At 40.9% G+C, this 11,606-nt stretch overlaps 1 pseudogene; it reads left to right on the top strand.

Moving 5' to 3' along the window:
- Positions 1-1,396: 1,396 nt before the first annotated feature.
- LOC138829988 (1-phosphatidylinositol 4,5-bisphosphate phosphodiesterase zeta-1-like) lies at positions 1,397-11,293 on the top strand (annotated as a pseudogene).
- The last annotated feature ends 313 nt before the right edge of the window (positions 11,294-11,606 follow it).

Raw genomic sequence — 11,606 nt, 5'->3', positions numbered from 1 at the left:
GATGAAGAGTACTTCGATTGCTTCTCTTCATAGTTGCTGCCTAATGATAGCAATTACCAAAAGTGCACATTGTATGCATTGGGAAATTAGAACTTGATATGACAGTGTGAGTCATGAAGAAATAGAAAAAAATCACTAAAGTTGTATTCTAGACAGTGACCTTGAAAGATTTATGAACTTTAGAATTTGTGCTAAGAAAATTCCAGCAAAATGTGCACACAGGCTTAGTGACAAGAGAAATGAGTTAATGAACCTTTGCTTTCATGGAAATGATAGAGTCAGAATGACAGGGACCTAGCTGAATATCTGTCTCAAAATGGATTCTTACCAATCACAGTTTAGTGAAGTAAATATCTTTGGCAATAGAAAATTTATGCTCTCTCAAATATCTATTAGTACATATATTTCTCAGCAAATATACTCACTTTTAGGGTTTTTTTATTTTAATTTAATTTTTTGTGAACATACTGTACAGGGGGGTTACAATTACATGAGCAAGATAATGAGTACATTTCTTATCAACCATTGCATCCTCCTCCTTTGTTTATGCTTCACATGCCTTCCCAGCCTCCCCCCACCTCCAAACCCAATTCCCCCCCTGAACCAAAGTTGTAAAGTTCGTTTTCGACATGACAAATTGTACTTCTCATTGTTGCAACAGGTCCACCTGTATCCTTAAATGACTTGTTTTTCCCCATCTCCTCCACAAATTATACCGACATCAAATATAGTGAAAGCAGGGGTTATACTGTGGGGGACAGACATACAAAGCAACAAAGATATAATCTTATAAATGCGTTAGAAACAAATGCATGAAAGAAAAAAACCTTAAAATATATATCTAAGGGTTCATTTTCCTAAAATCACCTCATCGGACCTTTTCTGCTTGACTCATACATACTAGATACTGCAAATAAGGGAATCCATGGGAACTATGTTTCTTTGAGCTTGGCTTACTTCACTTAATATAATTTTTTCCAAGTCTTTCCATTTCCTAACAAATGGGGTAATGTCATTCTTTCTGATGGAGGCATAGAATTTCATTGTGTATATATACCACATTTTCTTGATCCATTCATCTACTGAGGGGCATCTGGGTTGGTTCCATATCTTAGCTATGGTAAATAATGCTGCAATAAACATAGTTGTGCTGGTAGCTTTAGTGTGGTCTTGTTTGTAAACATTTGGGTAAATGCCCAAAAGTGGAACTGCTGGGTTATAGGGGAGCTCTATGTGGAGTCTTTTGAGGAACCTCGATACTACTTTTTTCCCAGGAAAAAGGCACCAGTAGGACTCTAGGAGTAGGTTCTACTCCCTGCCATCAAGAACCAGCAAGGAGTGGAAATCTTCATCCTACTAACCACAGATTGAGGACAACTCTGTACCCAAGGGAAAGATGTGTGTGCCCCCACGACTTCCTAACTCCTCACCGAGCGGTGGGAAAGTCGACCTTCACCTATCAATAGAGAAAATCTCAATTTTTGATACTGACCAGATTATCCCGCACATAACTCAGCCTTTGGAAGAAGACAACAGGAGCCATTCAACTGGTCGAAACGTGTTGAGCCACAGCATCACTTCTGGTTTTTTTAGTGGTTCCCTGGAGATGAGAGTCTCATGGACTTTGCTGCTGTGGTCCTCAGATCTCAGCCTCCTGAGTAGCCAGGATGACAGGCATGAGCACTGGCACCTGGCTCAATTTTACTCTCCTTTAAACCCTTTTACTGTATTTTCTACGCTCCTAAATAACCAAGGAAGAACCAGATAAAACTGGGCTAATGTATTTTATTCTAGGATGGCTACGACAGCCTCTCGTTGCACTCTGCCTCTTTGCCTCTGTCTCTATCTCTCTCTTTCCTCTGTCTTTTTCTCTGTCTCTGCCTTTCTCTCTTCTTTGCCTTTGAGTTACATGGGGTCTACTATTTCTGCTCTGGAACACAGCCTGAGAGCCCAGTCTTCTGCCTGTGAGCCAGGATTCCAAGCACCTTCCACCACACCCACTTTATTGCTTGAGATGGGGGTCTCATTAACTTGTAAACACTTTTTTTTCACCCAGGATGGCCTCCAACTGTGATCCTCCTAACCTATAACCTCCAGGGTAGTTGGCTATTATCTTCTTTGGATGCTATTGTCCTTAAGCCAGCTAGTTTAGTCATCATTTGCCTGCCTGTCCACGACCCCAGAAGAGTACCAGGGATGACCTCTTGGCCTAGAAAGGCACAGGCCTCAGGTGGCAGTTGTTTGTTTTTGGATGACTGATGCTATTGCTCCTCTCCCAGTGCTCTGGAGAAGGGCTGCCAGTGTCTGCAGATTGACTGCTGGGAGGAGACCAGAATGAGCCCATTGTCTGCCACAGCTATACGATGACCAGCAAGCTGCTGTTCAAGACCATGATCCAGGCCATCAACAAGTACAACTTCATGACCTGGCATGGTGGTGAACTTCAGCAGGGTGGACTGCACGTGAACTGATCCACTCAGATGGCAAGAAATGCAATCAGGAATGATGATGATGGTGATGTTGGTGGTGGTGGCGGTGGTGGTGATTTTTTGCCAGTCCTGGGGCTTGAACTCAGGGCCTGGGCGTTGTCCCTGAGGTCTTCAGCTCAAGGCTGGCACTCTACCACTTGAGCCACAGTGCCATGTCCAGCTTTCTGGTGATTCATGGGAGATCAGTGTCTCATGGACTTTCTTGCCTGTGCTTGCTTTGAATCATGATCCTCAGATCTTGGCCTCCTGAGGAGCTGGATGACAGGGGTGAGCCATTGGCACCAGACTGTCTGACTGTCTGTCTGTCTGTCCGTCAGTATGTCTTATTAACAGATTTATATTATTTCTTTACATGTACATAGCATAATGTAATGAGCCAAGCATTCACTGATAGCGCTTCAGATTTTTTTGGACTTTCAGTGAAAATAGGACAATATTTTCCTAATGCCACAGATTAAATCAGGCCCTGTTTTACACACACACACACATTGTCCAGTTTAAAGAATAGTTATGTGGCCAAGGTAGTGAGAGTCAGAAGTGTTGTTAAGATGCAATGCTTGCTGGGAGCCAGTGGCTCATGCCTGTCATCCCAACTAATCAGGAGGCTGAGATCTAGAGGATTGTTGTTCAAAGCCAGCCCAGACAGGAAAGTCAGTGAGACTCTGATCTCCAATGAATCACCAGAAAACCACAAGTGGAGCTGTGGCTCAAGTGGTAGAGCACCAGCCTTGAGTGAAAGAGTTCAGGGACAGTGCCCAGGCCCTGAGTTCAAGTTCTACGACCGACAAATAAGTAAGTAAATAGATAAATAAAATGCTTCTATGAATTAGATGGAAATTACTTTAAAATTTGGATAATGAGCCAACTGGATATTTCCTCGCAGACATCTGATTATCTGGTGGTGCTGTCCCTAGAAAATCACTGCTCCCCTAATCAGCAAGAAATATTGGCCAATATCTTGCAGAACACACTTGGGGACACGCTACTTTCTGACATGCTGGATGAATTCCCAGACTTCCTGCCATCTCCTGAGTTAAGTGATCTGTGGTTTGAAAGGCTCAGAAAGAGAGAGAGAGAGAAAGAGAGAGAGAGAGAGAGAGAGAGAGAGACTACTAATACACTGGATCTCCTTCCTTCTTATGAAAGCCCAAATCTACCACCAAAACTCATCTTTTTTTTTTTTTAATCCGAGGAAGTAGAAACGTTTTCTTTCTTATTAAAGCTCTAATTGATCACCAAAACTCACCTTAAAGAAAAACAAATTGACAGTGTAAAAGCCAAATGAAAGGCCAATCTCTTTTACTAGTGTAGCTGTTTCTAAGTAATTTTTCGACTCTAGTTGATCACTAGTAGATCTGTTGCGTGCAAGGCCTGGTGTAGAACATCGATTCTCAACTATTCTAACATGTAATTACATATTATATAATTATATAATATATAATATTTATTTTTTTATTTAGCCAGTCCTGGGTCTTGAACTCAGGGCCTGGGTCTTGTCGCTTGGCTTCTTTTGCTTAAGACTGGCACTCTACCCACCTTAAGTCACAGCTCCACTTCTGACTTTTTCTGTTCATGAGGTACTTAGGAGTCAAACCCAGGACTTCATGTATGATAGGCAAACATTCTACCACTAAGCCATCTTCCCAACCCTATATTATTTGTATATCATATATTATATCATATTATTCATATATAATATGTATTGTATCATATATTATATTTAATATATTGTATCATATTATATCATAGTCTAGATATAATATGTTCTATATGATTATACATTATAATATATAATCATTTAATGTATTATCTAATATATATATTATGTATTCTATATTCTACAATTATATATTGTAATATATAATATATTGAATATAAGTAATAAAATATATTACATGTAATTATATATAATATAAATATAGATATAAGTTATATATGATATGTAATTACTATGTGTAATTTTATTAATTTATATGCATAATTCATATTAGTTTAAAATGAGCTCTACCTACATTGCTTGTTAAATATGATGGATATAAAAATCGTCTGGACTCTCTCTGCCTAATTTTGTGGAGCTGAGCCTTATGAAAAGACAGAGATTTATGTAAACAGGTTTGCTCCGAAGTTTAGTCTTCCATTCACTCCTCCCCACCCCCTTTCCCCTCCCACCCCCACCTGACCCCCTTTATTGCAAACAGGAAATGTTTAACGGCTCAGGGTGAAATGGGTGCATTTTGTTTCCAGACCAGGATGGTGAAAATAGCTCTGGCCTTATCTGATCTCATCATTTATACCAAAGCGGAGAGGTTCCAAGCTTCCACTATGCAAGGCTGTACAGGCAGTTCAACGAAGGCAGCTCCCTGAGTGTGTCCCAAGCCAGGAGGCTTTCCAAGCTGAGAGGTAAAGGTTCTTGTGAGCTTGGAATAGAGCATCAGTGCGTTTGTGTCAGTTCCAGCCTGTACTAAGTTATTAAGGTATAACAGAAAGAGCTATGATTGGGTATAATATCTGTCTCTTGAGAGATTTCAGCTTACTGAGAATAACTTGGAGAAGGATGGATTATTATATGTCCTTAATGATCACTCCCCTTTTATAAATTTGTTGAGGCAGTTCTGGCTAGCCTCCATTTGCAATCCTCCTGACTGGGCCTCCGACTCGGCCTCAAGTCATGGCATTTAGACGGACGGTGTTAAGTGGGCACCCTGTGGTGGGGATGGTGGTAGTGAGCAGGTGGAAAGAGGAAGAAGGAGGACTGTAAGGTTTAGGTACACCAGGAGCAAGACACTTGGAGTTGGTCAGTCATTCTTCTTTTTTTAAAGCAAGAGGAGATTGCCTCAAACTGCAGCTGTGGCTGCTGTCTTTAGAGCCTAGCTTTAAGGCTGAGCTCTAAGGATCGTGGTTCAAAGCCAGCCTGGGTAGGGAAGTCCATGAGACTCTGATCTCCAATGGAAACCAGAAGTGGCACTGTGGCTCAAGTGATAGATTCAAATGAAGTAGCTCAAGGATGGTGCCCAGGCCTTGAGCTCAAGTCCCAGTGTGTGTTCACTCAGGTCCTATTTGCTCTTGCTTAGCTTTGTCTCTCAATATTGGTGCTCTACCACTTGAGCCACACCACCTCTATATCCACCTTTTTGCCGGTTCATTGAAGATAAGAGTTTCACAGACTTTTCTTCCTGGGTTGACTTGATCCTCAGCTCTCAGCCTCTTGAGCAAGCTGCAATTATAAGTGTGTGCTACAGGTGTCTGGTGAGGCTGTATGTCTTTCTTATTCTACAGTATGACCAAGGGAGTTTGACTGACCAGCTTTAGCAGCTGGCCTACATCCCTTTGACTTCTGCAGTAGATTTTGTGGGTGGTGAAGACTAGTTCTTTGAGCCTACTAAATGTAATTAGAATCTACTCAGCCTCCCTTTTGGAAAAAAAGGCCCATGTGGGACTGTTATGGCTAGAGAACACGATCCCTACAGTCTTTTGGAGAGCAGAAAGCATTTTTTATGACACCCAAAGCTAACAGTACATCATCAGTGATGCTGGCCCAAGCTTACAACAGGCACTTGTTGTATACATCATTAAAACCATGTGATATACGCCCTGCCATTGTATTTCAGTGAAAGCCCAATAGCAGGTGGTAAAGAAGGAATCAAAATATGAATTGTGTTTCTCTTGCTCCCAAATTAGCATATAGATAGGAAAAAATGCACACTTAACTATCAGGGGAAGAATGGTTCTTAACTGAGTCATGAGATTATAGGTGCTTTGAAAAACAGAAAATTCTTCTCTTTTCATTTGGTTTCCCCAACGTTTCTCAAACCAAGGCCTGGTGAACTACATTTGCAGTAAGGGTTCATGTGTAATTTCAATGGATAATCCTGAGAAAATCAAAGCTATGGTATTAGGACCTAAAACCTTAGGGAATGCCCAGATGTTACTCTTTAGATAAGAAAGGCTCAGAACAGTATGGTTTTTTGCCTCAGGATAGATAGTCCCTTAGCATGAGAAAAAGGAAGATGATAAATCTACACACATGAGACTTGGAAATAACCGTGTTACGTCATGTACCTTTCTGAAAAGAAGCACTAGTGAAGTGTGATTGTAGGAATTTTACTATTACTACCTAAAGAACTTGTGTTTAGGGTAAAGAGAAGATGAACCCAGTTTATTTCCATTAGAGAAGAATTGGCACTTAGTAAACATTTCTGCCGTGATTATGTATTGTAGTAGAGACCATGGGTGGAGGACTGGAGACGTGGTTCTAGTGGGAGAGCACCAGACCAGCAGGAGAGATGCCCTGGATTCAAACCACAGTGTCAGCAAAATAAATAAATAAGCAAAACAAAGCAAAGCAAAAATAAATGAAACAAAATTAAAGAAAAAATAAAACGGAAGGTGGGCACTGGTGGCTCACACCTGTCATCCTAGCTACTAAGGAGGCCAAGATCTGAGGATCGAGGTTCAAAGCCAGCCCAGGCAGGAAAGTCTGTGGGGACTCTTATCTTCAATGAATCACAGAAAAAGCTAGATGTGGAGCTGTGGCTCAAGTGGTAGAGCGTTGGCCTTAAACAAAAGGGAGCTCAGAAACAGCATCCAGGTCATGAGTTCAAGGCCCAAGACTGACAAAAATAAAATAAAATAATAAAATAGAGTGGAACTGTTTAATGAAAGAGCAAAAAACAAATCTCCAGCGAATATAAAATCTGTCTTGAAAACTTTCATTAAATATCAACTAGCGAAGGGAGAGGTTTAATTAATTTTGAATTTCAAGTCCCTTAAAGGGCAGATAAGTAGAAATGAGAAGAATGCATATAGTCAGATTATACATACATGAATTTGTACAAATATGCGGATTACTGTGAACACAAAGTCATCTCAGTGAGGAAGATATTCGAGATAATTAAAAATATCAAAGGAAGGTTGTGTTTGGAGGGAAATTGCTGGAGTTGGAAGGATCTAAATCTTTACCTGAGAACGTTGGGTAGCAAAATGTCCATTGAGATTAATTCCAATCTCTGAACGGTCCAATGGGATGATTCCCACCTGTAAACCATCCAATCAGGTTGATTTAGCTAGATTCAGCTTGCTCCCTTTGGTTTCCAGTGATTTTTGGAGCTAAGTTGAAAGATAAAACAAAATGGGGAAAGACACCAGTTTCGTTTTTTATTTGATTTGAGTTTTTGGAAATGAGTGCATTTTATTTTGGAATTTTGAATGTTTTCATATTGAAGTGACATCAATTTGGATATGAAGGAGAACACAGAAAATATTTTCCAAGTTAATTATCAGTGCATATGTTTGTGTAACAAAAGTATGTTTTCTTTTGTTTGTTTTTTGTTTTTGCCAGTCCTGGGGCTTGAACACAGGGACTGGGTGCTGTTCCTGAGCTTCTTTAGCTCAAGGCTAGCACTCTACCACTTGAGCCACAGCACCACTTCAAGCTTTTTCTGTGCATGGTACTGAAGAATTGAATCCAGGGCTTCATGCATGCTAGACAAGCACTCTACCACTGAGCCACCTGCCCAGCCCCTAAAGTAGGTTTTAAATCAATTGTGTATTTTACCCTGAATGTAAAGACATTGGTGTTGTTTTCATTTTCATGATTTACAAATCTTGTTTTGTTTCCTTGTTGCAAAGATAATATATATCAGCATGATTGAAATGATTGTAGAAGTCTATCATGTGCAGAATAATAGTTCATTTAATTTAAAATCTATCTCCATGTTTACCCTTTTTTCCCTCTTTGTTTTATTGTAGTCCAGGAGTTTATTTTTCACACCAGGAAGTTCCTTACCAGAATCTATCCCAAGGCGATAAGAGAAGATTCTTCTAATTTTAATCCTCAAGAATTTTGGAATATAGGTTGTTAAATGAATATGTTATTGAATTGTTTGAACAAGTTGAAATGAATGAATTTTTTTAGGAACCCATGAAAATTTGTATAAATAAAAAAATCCTTACGGTAAAAATGTTTTGTCCATTGAAGGAACCGTTGCTGGGCACTGGTGGCTAACGCTTGTCATCCCTTCTACTCAGGAGGCTTTGATGGGGAAGATTGTGGTTCAAAGAGAGCTAGGTCAGGGAAATGTGTGAGAACTTTTATTTTATGTATTTATCTATTTATTTATTTATTTAGATCAGTGAGTTAAAATTTTATTATGACAAATAAGTGACAATTTCTTAATGGCAAACAAAGAAGTAAATCCCTGGTAAGGAATTCATTTCTAAAAGTAATAGCCCAGCCTACTTCAATTTGCCTCAGAATCCACATTTAGTATTTTTCTAAGAATGGATACAAAAGGATCTTAACTTAGAATTTAATAATCCTTTGAAAATATAGTTGCTCCTTGTGCTGTTGGCAGGCCCATGGAAGTGCAGTGTCTGAGAACGTAGGTCGGCCTTTTTTTTTATTTTATTTTAATTTTAATTTTTTTGTGAACATACTGTACAGAGGAGTTACAATTACATGGGCAAGATAATGAGTACATTTCTTATCAAGCATTGCAGCCTCCTCCTTTGTTTACCCTTCACATCCCTTCCCAGCCTCCCCCTGCCCCCCCACCCTGCCCTTAAGTTCTGCAATTGGCTTTTCCTTCCTTCCTTCCTTCCTTTCTCCTGCCCTCCGTTCCTCCTTTCCTCCCTCCCTCCCTTCCTCCCTTGCTCCCTTGCTCCCTTCCTCCCTTCCTTCCTTTCTCTCTCTTTCTCTCCCTTTCTTTCTCTCCCTCTCTTCTTTCTCCTTTCATTCTTTCATTCTTTCTTTCTTGCTTTATTCTTTCTTGCTTGCTTTATTTTTTCTTTCTTTCTTTCTTTCTTTCTCTTTCTTCCTTCCTTCCTTTCTTTCTTTCTTTTTTTCTTTCTTTCTTCTTTCTTTCTTTCTTTCTTTCTTTCTTTCTTTCTTTCTTTCTTTCTTTCTTTCTTTCTTTCTTGCTTGCTTGCTTGCTTGCTTGCTTGCTTGCTTGCTTTCTTGCTTTCTTGCTTGCTTGCTTGCTTGCTTGCTTGCTTGCTTGCTTGCTTGCTTTCTTGCTTGCTTGCTTTCTTCTTTTCTTCCTTTCTTGTTAGTTGTGGGGCTCGAACTCAGGGCCTGGAGCTGTCCCTCAGCTCTTCAGCTCAAGGCTAGCGCTCTACCACTTGAGCTACAGTGCCACTTGATCAAACGTCAACCTTAAATATGATTTTCCAGCTTATTATTATTATTATTATTACTATTGGGTAGGTACTGAGCTGGAATCTATCAACAATTTCTTGGTAGTATTTTTAAATTAAATTACATTTATTATTTTCTGCAGTACTCTGCTTTTGAACTCAGGATCGAGTGCTTTTCCCAGCCATTCACAAACCACTCAAGACACCTCTGCGTCCTTTGGCTTTTGTTATTTTTCAGATATAGTTTTGTGTGTCTGCTCAAGGCTGGCCTTAGGCAGGGCAACTCCTATCTGTGCCTCTGGTATGGCTGAGATTTCAAGTGTGTGCCACCATACCCAGTTCTGCAATAGAGCCTCTGTCTCTGTCTCTCTGTCTCTGTCTCTGTCTCTCTGTCTCTCTTTGCTTGGACAGTCATCAATCCCGAATCCACCTACCTCCACCTCTGAAGTAGCAGGGATTACAGGCAAGAGCTACCACTCCTGGCCTTGCAGCATTTCTATCTGGGAAGGCAGTTGTGGTGCAGGTTAATGTCCCATGGAATGTTCTGGTTCTCCACTTTATGCTGGTCACCAGCGGAATCCAGCTACCTCTCAGCAGCTCACACACCAGCAAGGCAGACACGCTGGTGATTATCGAGGTGTATGGCGTTCCCAACGACCACATCAAACAACAGATTCGCGTCATTAGGAAAAATGGTGAATATCTTCACTTACCTCCTGGGACTTCACTGGGCTCAATGGAAAGCTTGACTATTAGATGCTGTGTGTGTGTGTGTGTGTGTGTGTGTGTGTGTGTGTGTGTGTTGGTCCTGGGGCTTGAACTCAAGGCTTGGGTGCTGTCCCTGAGCTCTTTCACTCAAGGCTGGTGCTCTGCCACTTGAACCACAGCACCACTTCTGGTTTGCTGGTGGTTCATTGGAGATAGAGTCTTACAGACTTTCCTGCCCAGGCTGTCTTTGAACCACGATTCTCTAGGTCTCAGCCTCCTAAGTAGTTGGGATGACAGGCTGGAGCCACCAAGCTCTGCCTGAATAAGTTTTAAATCAAAGCCAGGATTATAGATGTGAGCCATCCATGACTGGCCCTTGAAAATGGAAGTTTCTACACCAGGAGCTGTTTGTCACCAGGAGCTGTTTGTCTTAAGTGTTAAAAAACAGGGCTAGAGATTTTAGGTGAGCTTTGAGTATTTAATGTTCACTTGCAGTGACGTCTTTTTAAAATATATGTGTGTGTGTCTGTGTGTGTATGTATATGTGTGTATATATCTGTGTATGTGTGTATGTGTCATATGTATGTATATATGTATGTATATATGTATGTATGTATGTATGTATGTATGTATGTATGTATGTATGTATGTATGTATCTATCTATCTATCTATCTATCTATCTATCTATCTATCTATCTATCTATCTATCTATCTATCTATCTATCTATCTATCTATCTATCTATCTATCTATAACTGTATTCCCGGGTCTTTAGCCATTCAGCTTTCAGCCTCAAATGGAACAAAACTTTTACCTTCACTACCCAAATTCCGGAGCTGGCATTGATCTGCTTCGTCGTGGAGACCCCGAGCCTGAGAGTGGGGAATGAGTTTTGGGGGCAGTACACCTTGCCAGTCCTGTGCATGAATAAAGGTGAGGGCCTCACAGGGGGTGAGGGCTGAGTCTCATGACCATCATGTGCCCTGCGCCCTGCCCCCTTCCATCGTACCGGCTCTCCCCAGCTGCCATGCGCACGCCCACTCAGGAAATCCTGAATCCTGACTGTGGGTGGAGGCCGCCCTCGCCTGACTCCTATCCTGGCTGCAGTCATAGTACAGAGTCACCTTCTTCAGAGTTTCACTTAGTAACTTCCAGTGCCCTCATCTCTATGTGCTCGCCTTCCCCTCCATTCCTTCCTTCCTTCCTTCCTTCCTTCCTTCCTTGCTTCCTTCCTTCCTTCCTTCCTTCCTTCCTTCCTTTCTCTCTCTCTCTTTC

Source organism: Dipodomys merriami, unplaced genomic scaffold, assembly GCF_024711535.1.
Source record: "Dipodomys merriami isolate MVZ:Mamm:240054 unplaced genomic scaffold, mDipMer1.0.p SCAF_18, whole genome shotgun sequence".
NCBI classification, from domain to species: domain Eukaryota; kingdom Metazoa; phylum Chordata; class Mammalia; order Rodentia; family Heteromyidae; genus Dipodomys; species Dipodomys merriami.
The sequence above is the reverse complement of the archived record's forward strand: the minus strand, read 5'-3'. Positions and strand labels throughout refer to the sequence as shown.